This window comes from Mustela nivalis (genome assembly GCF_964662115.1).
Source record: "Mustela nivalis genome assembly, chromosome: 8".
In the NCBI taxonomy this organism is placed as follows: domain Eukaryota; kingdom Metazoa; phylum Chordata; class Mammalia; order Carnivora; family Mustelidae; genus Mustela; species Mustela nivalis.
Window position 1 is genome coordinate 81,743,402 of NC_139027.1, and position 13,431 is coordinate 81,756,832.

The window sequence follows — 13,431 nt, forward strand, 5'->3', positions numbered from 1 at the left end:
GTTTTTTTTTTTAACGTCTTTGTTACCTCTTCATGTGCACCACTCCATGAGCTCTCCACCACATGGCTTCTCTTGGAGTGAGTGATTCAACAGGGAAATTTTACCTAATCTTGGAAGTGGCAAGTGTTCACTTGTTCCATATTGTCCATGTACAGCCTGGTACATGCCTGGTACAGCATGGGAAAGGACGGCATAAGGGAGGCAGAGATCACTGGGGGCCATCTTGGAAGCTGGCTCCCATGCCTACTGAAGGTGTTTTTTCTTGGGACCTCACAGTTTCTAGCTTCCCAATTGCTCATTCTTTTGTTTGAACTGCCCAAGTCTGCCAGGGGACACATGAATATTGTTAAAATGTGGAGCAGTCTAAATGTATTTTATAGAAGTCATTGTAGATTATATTAGGATAAGTGGGAGCCAATTATTAAGGGTAATTGCTTCAATAAAATCATGAGCAGCCAATTATAGTCTAAAGATAAAAATAATTTACCTATATATTCAATCATAAAAGAGCTGAAAGAACTTAGTATAGTGTGACTATGAAATAAGGTTGAATTTTTATTTCCTCTTAAACACAGTGAAGAGAACAGGGACTCAGGGTGAAGGGTGAGACAGAGACCCACAAGGCTTCCTTTGATAAGGAAGTAAAGTTTCTGTTTATATGTTCAATTTTATTTGAGTTTTCTGAGTTAAAACATCACTTCTACAGTTTTCTGTTATTTTTCCACAGATGGTGAGATTATTTTATAAGTTATTCAGATTTTGTATTTATAAGGCTTTCCTACTTTTTGAGTAATTCTCTACTCCTTGGGAAAATAAAGCAGCAAAGCTTACCAGTCAACATATTCAATGGGTTATAGCAACCAGGTAAGAGGTGAGAAGGTGCTAGAAGGGGGAAAAGGGTGCTCATGAGGATGGAAAGGTGAAACAAAGGTAGAAGTGACAGAGAGAAATGAATGGACAATCTGTACCTTCAGCTTCTTTCTAAAAGGGGAGGTGGGGCCTTTTAAGCTGCCTAGCACCTTGGTGGATTTGGGGTGCTCTCATATAAAGACAGGCACTGGGAGGAAGTGAAAGACTCCTGGAGCTCCTCTGGGAGGGGTGGGTTGGTGATGAGCAGATGTAAGAGGGAATGAAGGAGAGAGCACCCACAGATGTAGGAGGCCATGAAATCTGCTGTGATGCACCAGTCTTTGCTTGGTGGGCCACATTTTAGAACTGTTTGGTGTAAATGGATTTCTTGTGTACACACTGGAAAAGGATCTGAATTCTAGGCTGCTGCCAAGTAGAATAGATGGGACTTCTGCAAACAGCTGCTGGAGACAGGGAGGACCTTGACATAATGGACCCACGCTATAGTGGACCTCATAGGGAGGACCTGGGTTGTCATTTGGTTATTAAATTGGTGGTGGGTCTGAACCAACTATTCCTAGTTCTCCAAGGTACAAGGAAGACCAGCTCACTTCTTGGTTTTGGCAATTTGGTGAGATTCTTGATATTTGAGAGCTCATTTTGGTTTGGGTGTAGAGCTAAGATGTTCTCTCCATGTGGACAAAAACCCACATGCAAACACACAAACAAGCTTCTGCATGGGTGTGTATGTGTGCATGTGTACACACGCGTGCACACCCCCCTACCCCAAACAGATTTCTGCTCTTTCAACAGTGCCAATCTGTTGTTCTCATTACAGATAAAGGAGTTTGGCCACTTTTGATCTCTCTTTTCATGTCACTGAACGGTGAGTTACCGCATGTTTCTCTGCTCTGTCACAGAGAAGCATCATCTCCTGTTGGTTCTGGGTGCTTTTGCTTAGGAGAGACACCTCTAAGGAGTCCAGTCAGTTCGAGTGGGTATGGCCTGAGAGAAAATCATACTTGGAGTGCACCATCTTGAGGAGAGACTCTTGAGGGAGTGGGGTCTCCTCTCTCCCATAGTCTCCTAGTCTTTCCCTCCCAGGTGGCACCTCAGTAGAAATCTCTAAATTCCACACTTTTCAGTGCCCTGGCAGTTAGAGGGATGGTTAAAGAGAAATTTCCTGAAGCTACCCATGACTATGAGGCCCCTCTATGTTCCTTCAAATAAACTTGAAAGACCTCAAGAGGCATTGGCCTCCTTGAACTTCAAATTGCTTACGCTGTTGATAGAAACATTGAAAGTGCCATTACTCATCATGATAACATTAGAATATGTAAGTACCAATTCTGAGAGAGTCTTTGAGAGATAAAGTCCACAGCAGAGTTGGCACAAGTTTCTAAACACTGCTGTCTCAACATTCATATGATGGTTAAGGATATCAAGAGATCTAGAGTTAGAGGAGACCAGTAGCTTAATCAGGCCAGAAAGATTTTTCGAATTCCACTCCTGAATAAAAACAACTTGATGGTCTCTCAATAATCTATCCTACATTTAAAAATATATCTATATTGTTGCAAATTTAATTTAAATTTATTAATTTAATTAATTTAAATTCTAATTTAAACTCACAATTTTCAGATTTTTAAAATGCTACATTCCCCTCCACCCACACACACCTTATTTTTTCATCATAAAATTTAATTACCTTGAGGTCCGAAATGAGTCTTCTAGTTCTCTCACACCTTTCACAGTGCCTGATACCATGTTGGGTGACTCAAGGAGTACTGTCGGTTTCTTGTTTGAGCGTAATTTCTCCAGGTCTCTAGCAGCAAGCAAGAAATGATAAATGACCTCATGTGAAAGCATGTTCCATGTCAAGATTATGTACTGTGTAATTAGATTCTGCTGTTAATCTTCATCTTTTATGTATAGTGGCCATAGGTAAGGAGAAGAGGTCATTTGACTCTTTTGTTGAGACTGCGTTCTTGAAGCAACCATGAAAAGAGGTATTTGGGGGGAGTGTGCATGAGTGTGTGTGTATGTGTGTGTGTGTGTGTGTGCACAGGAATAATGGTGGTGGGCAGAATAGGTTGAGTACATGATAGAGCAGAAAGCCATCGGTATCCCTTAATACAGGTGATTTGTTATACAGACTAGTCACTTAATATTGATGACAATTCCCTTTGCGCAGGAGACATAGAGAGATTAAGGAATTGGTTTTTCTTGTCCTGTCTGTTGCCTTGGGCAAGGGAATCATCAGCCTCTCTGAGCCTTTGATAAGGCTCTGAGGAGTGCCTGGGATTGAACGTGCCAAGTCCCTGCCCACAGACCCTGGGTCCCACTTATATGCCCAATATGCATTCAGACTTTCAAACCGTTCATGCTGAGGCCCCAGCAGGTATAAAACTTGCTGCAGGACGTGCAGAGTTGCTTTAGGACCTGCAGCTATCAGGAAGTTACAGCTGCCAACTCACTCTTGAGGCACTGGGTGACCTTCCACCTACAAGGAGTCGGGGAGGTTTTGCTGTGAAAGTCACCCACAAGGGAAGAAAAGTCTGCTTAAGGTGATATGTAACCATCTAGGGAGATAAGGTGAACATCGGGAGGGGGGCATCATCAGAGATCTTTGAAATAGACAATGTGATGAAAATAGTAGTCAGTGTTTGTTACCAGCACTGTTCAGGAGTTTAGCTGATCAGGAGCCTGTTCCTGTGTCTTCACTGATAAAGAAAATGGGAGGTTTTTAAAGAAAGAGTGGCTTATTGTATGTAGCAGAGATCTGTTGGACAAATTGGTGTTAAGCAACCAGAGGTAAGCTCTGTTGGTAGAAAGTAGGGGAAGAAAGAGCTCAAGTGTGACTTGCTGCTGGTAAGTGCCCTCGGGTTGTTCTCTAAATACTTCTATCGCAAAGGGAATGAAATTTTAAAGCAGAAATTTAGGTTAAAAAGAATAATTGCTCTCCATTTTTGTTGTTGTTGTTTAGGAAAAATAGTATTACCGGTTGGGAAAATCAAGTTAGTGATTGATGGAGTGTTTTGTAGTCTTGTTTGTGTGATATGGGATTTTGGCTTCATGGGTTAGAAGGTTCTGGGAGAGGGCGGGAAAGTAAGGGGGCCTCACAGTGTAGACACAGTCTGCATATTCCAGCTAGTCTTTCTGGAATCCCTGAAAATCCCCATGTGATGGGGAAAAGAGCTAAGGAAGTTCACACTGCTTCTGGGAGTTGGGGGGAGGGGGAGGCACGTGGCATGGGAGGGAAGTCAGCCAACAGGGAGAAGAAAACAGGATGGAAAACAAGTGGAGGGTACACGGAGGAGGACTGGGGTGAATAAGTGATTTCAGATCACATTTATCTTGGCGCCTGTTCTGAGGTTCTGCCTGATGGCTCCGTTCTCTTTCTCACTGAAGGCCGCCCTCCCAAGCATGTCGATCCAAAAATGGCAGAGCCGACCCCCAAAGCCTTACCCACTGAACCTCAGCATTTCCTAATAATTTCTTCTAGGAGCAGAAACATGGGATCTATGCCTCCCTATGGCTGCCCTGGTTCTCTTACCACTGTCTGAGGCCTAACTGTCTGTGTGTTTTTGCGCCCCAGGTATCAGTAGGAACACTGCTGTCCTATTTCTACTATTCTGTGTAGAGTATTTGAGACAGAAAGCTCTGGGGTTGTGCAGAGTTGCATCTAATCTCTGCTCTTACACTCATGAGCTGCACAACTCTAGGTAATTCATCTAACTGCTTTCATTTTTGTGTTCTTTACCCACAAAACCAACATGTTAGCTCTAATGCCCAAACTCTGAGGGTGGTTTCTAAATATGAAGTGGATGCAGAGTGTTTAGTTCAGTACGTTGCTGACAGTAAATGCTGAGTAATGTCAGCCCTCCATGTCGTCATTATGATTTTCCTTTCCTGCTCTGGAAACTCTTATGTCTGTGCCCGGCAGAGGGGCTGTCGGGATGCTGGTTTGGACTTTACAGAATCTCCAGCAAGTCATCAGGTTCTCTCTGTTCGTGAACGGGTTGTTTAGATGAGGCAATTGGTCCCCAGAGTGTTTTCCTAACTGACGCCTCTACTCTTGGAGAACAGTAGCTCAAGCGGATCTGGTGTCTGGTTTTCAAATACTTTTTTCTCTAGGAAGGGAGTTCTTCGTCTGTACTCATCCTGTGATTGGGAGGGTCTGTCTTTCTCTCCTCACCCCTCCACACCTCCCAGTTTTCTGTGGCTGCAGAGATGGACAATTTCGAAGGAGAGAGTCTGCAAAGTCTGGGATGACATTGGGATCCAAGTGCAAACATGCAGTGGGTAGGCACAAAGCCAGAGTCTCCCAGCAGGGGGGAGGCTGAAACCGTGTGAGTGTAGCACATGTGTGTGCATGTCATAGGACTGGTCCTTGTTCAGGGTAAAGGGAAAAGTCCCTCTGGGCTGGAACAGAACTCTGACAGCAACCAAGTCCAGTTTCCAGAAACAAGAAGGAAAAAGAGCCAGCCAGGCTATTTGGATTCTAAAACAGGAGACTTTATCATTATTTTTTTAAATTTTATTGTGGTAAAATCCTTAACATGAGACCTATCATTTTAATAAATTTTTAAGTGTGCCATCTGGTATTGTTAACTAAAAGTATAGTATTGTACAGCAGATCTCTAGAAATTATTCATCTTGTTTAACTGAAACCTTACGCTTGTTGGTTACCAACCTTCACCTTTCTCCCTCCTCTGAGCTCCAGGAAGCCACCATTCCACTCTTTGGTTCTATGTATTTGACTTTACATCTGTGGAATCGCATTATATTTGTTCTTCTGTGACTGGTCTGTTTCACTTAGCATAATGTCCTCAAGGTTCAGACTGAATATCATCACTCTATTGTATGTGTGTACTCCACTTTCTTTACCCATTCATCTCCCCCCACGGACTTACACCGTTTCCACACCCTGGCTATTGTGAAGAGTGCTGCAATGAACATGGGAAGGCTAATATCCTTTGAGATCTCAATAAATACCCAGAAGTGGGATTGCTGGGTCACCCATTCTATTTTCCATTTTTAACTTGTTTGGGAACCTCAGTAAGTTATCCTTAAGAGCTATCCCATTTTGCATTCCCATCAACAGTGTACAACAGTTCCAATTTCTCTGCATGTTTGCCAATGCTTATCTTTTGTTTCTTTGATAATAGCCATCCTGGCAGGTGCTGTCTCATTGTGGGGTTGCATTTACCCTTACTGGATGGTTAGCAGTGTTGAGCATTTTTCATGTATATCTTAGCTGTCTGTATGTCTTCTTGGGATAAATGTCTGTTCGAGTCATTAGCCTATGTTTTAATTGGGTTTGTCTTTCTTTGGTATTGAATAGTAAGAGCTGCTTATATATTTTGGAGGTCAATTCCTCATGAGACATATGGCTTGCAAATATTTTTCTCCTTCCACAGTTTGCCATTTCACTCTGTTGATCATTTCCTTTGCCACGCATAGGTTTTTCGTTCATTTAGTTCTATTTCTCCTCCTGATTTTTGTCTATTTTACTCTGCTTTTGGTGTCTTATCCCTGAAATCATTGTAAAGACCAATGTCATGAAGCTTTTATCCTCTATTTTCTTTTAGGAGTTTTATTGAAACTAGGCTCCAGCCTGTGTGGGACACAGTTGTCTTTAGTGCGCTTGTAATAATGTAGCAGAAACAGCAACGATAATTATATATTGAGGGGGTCTGCTCTGGGCCGGTGCCTGAGCCAATTGCTCTCCATCTACCATATCCTGTTGTCCTTAATGATGATTCTGTGAAGTGGGGGAGAACCCCAGCTCTGGCTGATTTGAATTCTGTGCATTCAGCTTTTATGCCATGCCAGTGCTAGGGAGAGCCTGGGCTCACTGTAGCAAGACTAAACATGAGCACAAAAAGGGTTGGGTTGAGTCTGTTGGATTGGTGTGTGGCTGAGCCCCAGGTGCAAGGGGACAGTGCTGTGATGGAAAAACAAAATAAAGATGATGTCCACGACAGTGTAACTGAGTTTAAACAAGACCTTATAACTTATTCCCTGGGTGGATGGATAACTTGGAATTTCAATAGCCAAAGACCCTGTCCAAAACAGTTTTTGACAATTTCCTTCAGTGTGACTTAAGTGTGGATGTTAGGTGCCCATTTGATCTCACTGTAAGCTGGCAATCGAGACTTCCCTCTGTGTTCCTCTCAGAAGCCTTGTGGTCAAGGTGCTAAAAGGACTCGGGGTGAGCCCCTGTACACAGGAGCCTCCACACTCAGAAGCCTGGCTTTCTGTACACTGAAGGCTTTAATTCACCATCAGAGTGGTAGTCATTAATACAAAAAAATTCCATCTCTTGACTCCAGCATTTGGGGGGACAAGTTTCCTAGGGTTTTCCTACTCTGTAGGAATGATAAATAGAGAAGGAAAGACAAAACATCCAGCTATGAATTCCCTCCTCTTTTTTCTCTCCTTGTGCAGGGCTCCTATAGATTCTGGGTTGGAATATTCAAAAGTGCCTTATCTTCATCTTGGTTATTTTGGGGTGGGGTTATTAAGCATGTCATGCCCAACAAGTCTCTGTTAGATTACTGCTGACATAATTATCAACTTTTAAAGACATCAGGAAATCATTTTTCAAAAGATAAAATAAAAAATTAAGGTTTTCAAAAAGTGATCAACATTAAGCTTTATAAAATGAAAATATTTTAAAATAAATCATAGTGACCAAGTAAATTATCTTAGAATGACTTTGCCTCCTCTGTCATTATATTTTGAACAAATCAGAGGTTGAATTCAAGCATGAATCCTTTTGACTTTTATTTTTTCTTGGTCCTTTTGTATATATGTGTGTTCTTACTTTAATTTCCCCTTTCTTCAATTTGTTAGTGATGGTTTGTGCCTCTGGCCTCTGAGTCAAACAGAGAGCTGATCCACCCACCTTCTATTTCTCCTTCCACCTTTATAATGAAAACATCCTTAAATATGACATCCTTATAAACAAAAAGATTCAATTCAATAGCAATCTATTTAGAGAGGAAATTAATCTTTATGCTTGACTAACAATGTTTCTTCATTTGTCCATTCAAAAGCTATTTATTGAGGACCTATAATGGGATACATAGGGGGACAAAACAGAAAAAAATATATATGTGATGCATAAGCCAAGGATTTTGTGGGTTTGAAGGTGATATAAGTCACAGAAAAAAAAAAAAACAGAACAGAGGAGGGAGACTGGGAGTGCAAGGTTAGTTGAGGAGGGGGTAGACCTCATTAAGGAGAAAGTGAGGGAATGAGCTGGACAGATGCCTGGTGGAGGGGAATCTAAGGCAGAGGAACCATGGTGCAAATGCTCAGAGATAGTGTGGGATATTCAAGGGAGAGGGAGGAGAAAGGTGTGCTGGGGGGTGGAATGACGGTAGGGTAGAGAGCATGGAAAAACCTGAATCAGAGAGGTGTAATGGGTGGCAGACCACAGAGGGCTTTTTGTTCATTATAGAGAATTTGGTCTTTATTGAATAAAAGGGAAGGTTTGAGAAGAAGAGTGATTGACAGGGTCACAATGTTTTCTGCTCTGAAAGTAGATTATAAGAGGAAAGGGAGAGACCAAAGAGATGAATTTGGAGGCCATTGCAATCATCCAGGGAAGAGAAAGAGGTAGCCTGAACCACCAGTAAGGCCATAACAAGGGGGCACGTGCTTGGGCCCTGAATATGCCTGGAAAGTAGATTCAGTGGGACTTGCTGATGGATTAGAGAGAATGTGTTGGAGAAAAAGAAGCATAAGGACCCCTCCAGGGACACCTATCTATGCAGCTGTGAAGATGGAGTTACCATCAACCAGGCTGTTAAAAGAGATTGGAAGAGCAGGGTTTTTTTGTTTTTGTTTTTTAACATTAATTAATTAATTAATTAATGTTAATAAACACATAATGTATTTTTATCCCCAGGGCTACAGGTCTGTGAATCGCCAGGTTTACACACTTCACAGCACTCACCATAGCACATACCTCCCCAATGTCCATAACCCCACCCCCTCTCCCAACCCCCCTCCCTCCAGCAACCCTCAGCTTGTTTTGTGAGATTAAGAGTCACTTATGGTTTGTCTCCCTCCCAATCCCCTCTTGTTTCATTTATTTTTCTCCTACCCCCTTAACCCCCCCCATGTTGCATCTCCACTTCCTCGTATCAGGGAGATCATATGAGAGTTGTCTTTCTCCAATTGACTTATTTCACTAAGCATGATACCTTCTAGTTCCATCTATGTCGTCGTGAATGGCAGCATTTCATTTCTTTTGATGACTGCATAGTATTCCATTGTGTATATATACCACATCTTCTTGATCCATTCATCTGTTGATGAACATCTAGGTTCTTTCCATAGTTTGGCTATTGTAGACATTGCTGCTATAAACATTTGGGTGCACGTGCCCCTTCGGATCACTATGTTTGTATCTTTAGGGGAAATACCCAGTAGTGCAATTGCTGGGTCATAGGGTAGTTCTATTTTCAACATTTTCAGAAACCTCCATGCTGTTTTCCCAAGTGGTTGCACCAGTTTGCATTCCCACCAACAGTGTAGGAGGGTTTCCCTTTCTCCGCATCCTCGCCAGCATCTGTCATTTCCTGACTTGTTAATTTTAGCCATTCTGACTGGTGTGAGGTGATATCTCACTGTGGTTTTGATTTGTATTTCCCTGATGTAGAGTGATGTGTAGCACTTTTTCATGTGTCTGTTGGCCATCTGGATGTCCTCTTTGCAGAAATGTCTGTTCATGTCTTCTGCCCATTTCTTGATTGGATTATTTGTTCTTTGGGTGTTGAGTTTGCTAAGTTCTTTATAGATTTGGACACTAGCCCCTTTTCTGATATGTCGTTTGCAAATATCTTCTCCCATTCTGTCAGTGTCTTTTGGTTTCTGTTTCTTTTGCTGTGCAAAAGATTTTGATCTTGATGAAATCCCAATAGTTCATTTTTGCCCTTCTGCTGCCTTTGGCGATGTTCCTAGGAAGAAGTTGCTGTGGCTGAGGTCGAAGAGGTTGCTGCCTGTGTTCTCCTCAAGGATTTTGATGGATTCCTTTCTCACATTGAGGTCCTTCATCCATTTTGAGTCTATTTTTGTGTGTGGTATAAGGAAATGGTTCAATTTCATTTTTCTGCATGTGGCTGTCCAATTTTCCCATTACCGTTTATTGAAGATACTGTCTTTTTTCCACTGGACATTCTTTCTTGATTTGTCAAAGATTAGTTGACCATAGAGTTGAGGGTCTATTTCTGGGCTCTCTATTCTGTTCCATTGATCTATGTGTCTGTTTTTGTGCTAGTACCATACTGTCTTGATGATTACAGGTTTGTAATAGAGCTTGAAGTCCGGAATTGTGATGCCACCAACTTTGGCTTTCTTTTTCAATATTCCTTTGGCTATTCGAGGTCTTTTCTAGTTTCATATAAATTTTAGGATTTTTTGTTCCATTTCGTTGAAAAAAATGGATGGTATTTTGATAGGGATTGCATTAAAGTGTAGATTGCTTTAGTTAGCATAGACATTTTCAGAGTATTTATTCTTCCAATCCAGGAGCATGGAACATTTTTCCATTTCTTTGTGTCTTCCTCAATTTCTTTCATGAGTACTTTATAGTTTTCTGAGTATAGATTCTGTGTCTCTTTGGATAGGTTTATTCCTAGGTATCTTATAGTTTTGGGTGCAATTGTAAATGGCATTGACTCCTTAATTTCTCTTTCTTCTGTCTTGTTGTTGGTGTAGATAAATGCAACTTATTTCTATGCATTGATTTTATATCCTGACACTTTACTGAATTCCTGTACAAGTTCTAGCAGTTTTGGAGTGGAGTCTTTTGGGTTTTCCACATATAGTATTATACCATCTGCAAAGAATGATAGTTTGATTTCTTTTTTGCTGATTTGGACGCCTTTAATTTCCTTTTGTTGTCTTATTGCTGAGGCTAGGACTTCTAGTGCTATGTCAAATAGCAGTGGTGATAATGGACATCCCTGCCGTGTTCCTGACTTTAGCGGAAAAGTTTTCAGTTTTTCTCCATTGAGAATGATATTTGCGGTGGGTTTTTCATAGATGGCATTGATAATATTGAGGTATGTGTCCTCTATCCCTACACTTTGAAGAGTTTTGATCAGGAAGGATGCTGTACTTTGTCAAATGCTTTTTCAGCATCTATTGAGAGTATCATATGGTTCTTGTCTTTTCTTTTATTAATATGTTGTATCACACTGATTGATTTGCAGATGTTGAACCAACCTTGCAGCTCTGAAATAAATCCCACTTGGTCGTGGTGAATAATCCTTTTAATGTACTGTTGAATCCTATTGGCTAATATTTTGGTGAGAATTTTCGCATCTGTGTTCATCAAGGATATTGGTCTGTAGTTCTCTTTTTTGATGGTTTTGGGATCAAGGTGATACTGGCCTCATAAAATGAGTTTGGAAGTTTTCCTTCCATTTCTATTTTTTGGAACAGTTTCAGGAGAATAGGAATTAGTTCTTTAAATGTTTGGTAGAATTCCCCTGCGAAGCCATCTGGCTCTGGGCTTTTGTTTGTTTGGAGATTTTTGATGACTGTTTCAATCTCCTTACTGGTTATGAGTCTGTTTAGGTTTTCTATTTCTTCCTGGTTCAGTTCTGATAGTTTATATATCTCTAGGAATGCATCCATTTCTTCCAGACTCTCAAATTTGTTGGCATAGAGTTGCTCGTATATGTTCTTATAATTGTCTGTATTTCTTTGGTGTTAGTTGTGATCACTCCTCTTTCATTCATGATTTTATTTATTTCTCTTTTATTTATTTCTATTTTCTCTTTTCTTTTTGGTAAGTCTGGCCAAGGGTTTTTCAATCTTATTAATTCTTTCAAAGAACCAGCTCCTAGTTATGTTGATTTGTTCTATTATTTTTTTGGTTTCTATTTCATTGATTTCTGCTTTGATCTTTATGATTTCTCTTCTCCTGCTGGGTTTAGGGTTTCTTTCTTGTTCTTACTCTGGCTCCGTTAGGTGTAGGGTTAGGTTGTGTACTTGAGACCTTTCTTGTTTCTTGAGAAAGGCTTGTACCACTATATATTTTCCTCTCAGGACTGCCTTTGTTGTGTCCCACAGATTTTGAACTCTTGTGTTCTCATTATCATTTGTTTCCATGAATTTTTTCAATTCTTCTTTAATTTCCTGGTTGACCCACTCAGTCTTTGGAAGGATGCTGTATTTGGGTTCTTTCCAAATTTCCTCTTGTGATTGAGTTCTAGCTTCAGAGCATTGTGGTCTAAAAATATGCAGGGAATGATCTCAATCTTTTGATACCAGTTGAGACCTGATTTAGGACCCAGGATGTGATCTATTCTGGAGAATGTTCCATGTGCACCAGAGAAGAATGTGTATTCTGTTGTTTTGGGATGAAATGTTCTGAATATATCTGTGATGTCCATCTGGTCTAGTGTGTCATTTAAGGCCTTTATTTTCTTGTTGATCTTTTGTTTGGATGATCTGTCCATTTCAGTGAGGGGAGTGTTAAAGTCCCATACTATTATTATATTATTGTTGATGTGTTTCTTTGATTTTGTTATTAATTGGTTTATATAGTTGGCTGTTCCCACGTTAGGGGCATAGATATTTAAAATTGTTAGATCTTCTTGTTGGACAGACCCTTTGAATATGATATAATGTCCTTCCTCATCTCTTATTATAGTCTTTGGCTTAAAATCTATTTGATCTGATATAAGGATTGCCAGCTCTGCTTTCTTCTGATGTCCATTGGCATGGTAAATTGTTTTCCACCCCCTCACTTTAAATCTCGAGGTGTCTTTGGGTCTGAAATGAGTTTCTTGTAGGCAACATATAGATGGGTTTTGTTTTTTTATCCATTCTGATACCCTGTGTCTTTTGATTGGGGCATTTAGCCCATTAACACTCAGGGTAACTATTGAGAGATATGAATTTAGTGCCATAGTATTGCCTGTAAGGTGACCGTTACTGTATACTGTCTCTGTTCCTTTCTGATCTACTACTTTTAGGCTCTCTCTTTGCTTAGAGGACCCCTTTCAATATTTCCTGTAGAGCTGGTTTGGTGTCTGCAAATTCTTTCAGTTTTTGTTTGTCCTAGAAGCTTTTTATCTCTTCTTCTATTTTCAATTATAGCCTAGCTGGATATCATATTCTTGGCTGTGTGTTTTTCTCATTTAGTGCTCTGAATATATCATGCTAGCTCTTTCTGGTTTGCCAGGTCTCTTTGGATAAGTCAGCTGCCAATCTAATATTTTTACCATTGTATGTTACAGACTTCTTTTCCCGGGCTGCTTTCAGGATTTTCTCTTTGTCACTAAGACTTGTAAATTTTCCCATTAGGTGACAGGGTGTGGACCTATTCTTATTGATTTTGAGGGGGGTTCTCTGCACCTCCTGGATTTTGATGCTTATTCCCTTTGCCATATTAGGGAAATTCTCTCCAACAATTCTCTCCAATATACCTTCTGCTCCCCTCTCTCTTTCTTCTTCTTCTGGAATCCCAATTATTCTAATGTTGTTTTGTCTTATGCTGTCACTTATCTCTCGAATTCTCCCCTTGTGGTCCAGTAGCTGTTTGTCCCTCTT

The 13,431-nt window shown here is 40.6% G+C and overlaps 1 protein-coding gene across 6 annotated transcripts in view; it reads left to right on the plus strand.

The window, feature by feature from the left end:
* Nucleotides 1–13,431, plus strand: part of IL1RL1 (interleukin 1 receptor like 1) — an 80,798-nt gene that overhangs the window by 34,613 nt on the left and 32,754 nt on the right. For 2 of the 6 annotated variants that reach the window (XM_082747149.1, XM_082747152.1), the window contains exon 2: nt 1,688–1,735. The gene's annotated coding sequence lies outside the window, so the exon portion shown is untranslated. Of the gene's footprint in view, nt 1–1,687; nt 1,736–3,281; nt 3,721–13,431 lie in introns of those variants that run through there. The other 4 variants (XM_082747151.1, XM_082747154.1, XM_082747150.1 and 1 more) reach the window with 4 other exon arrangements.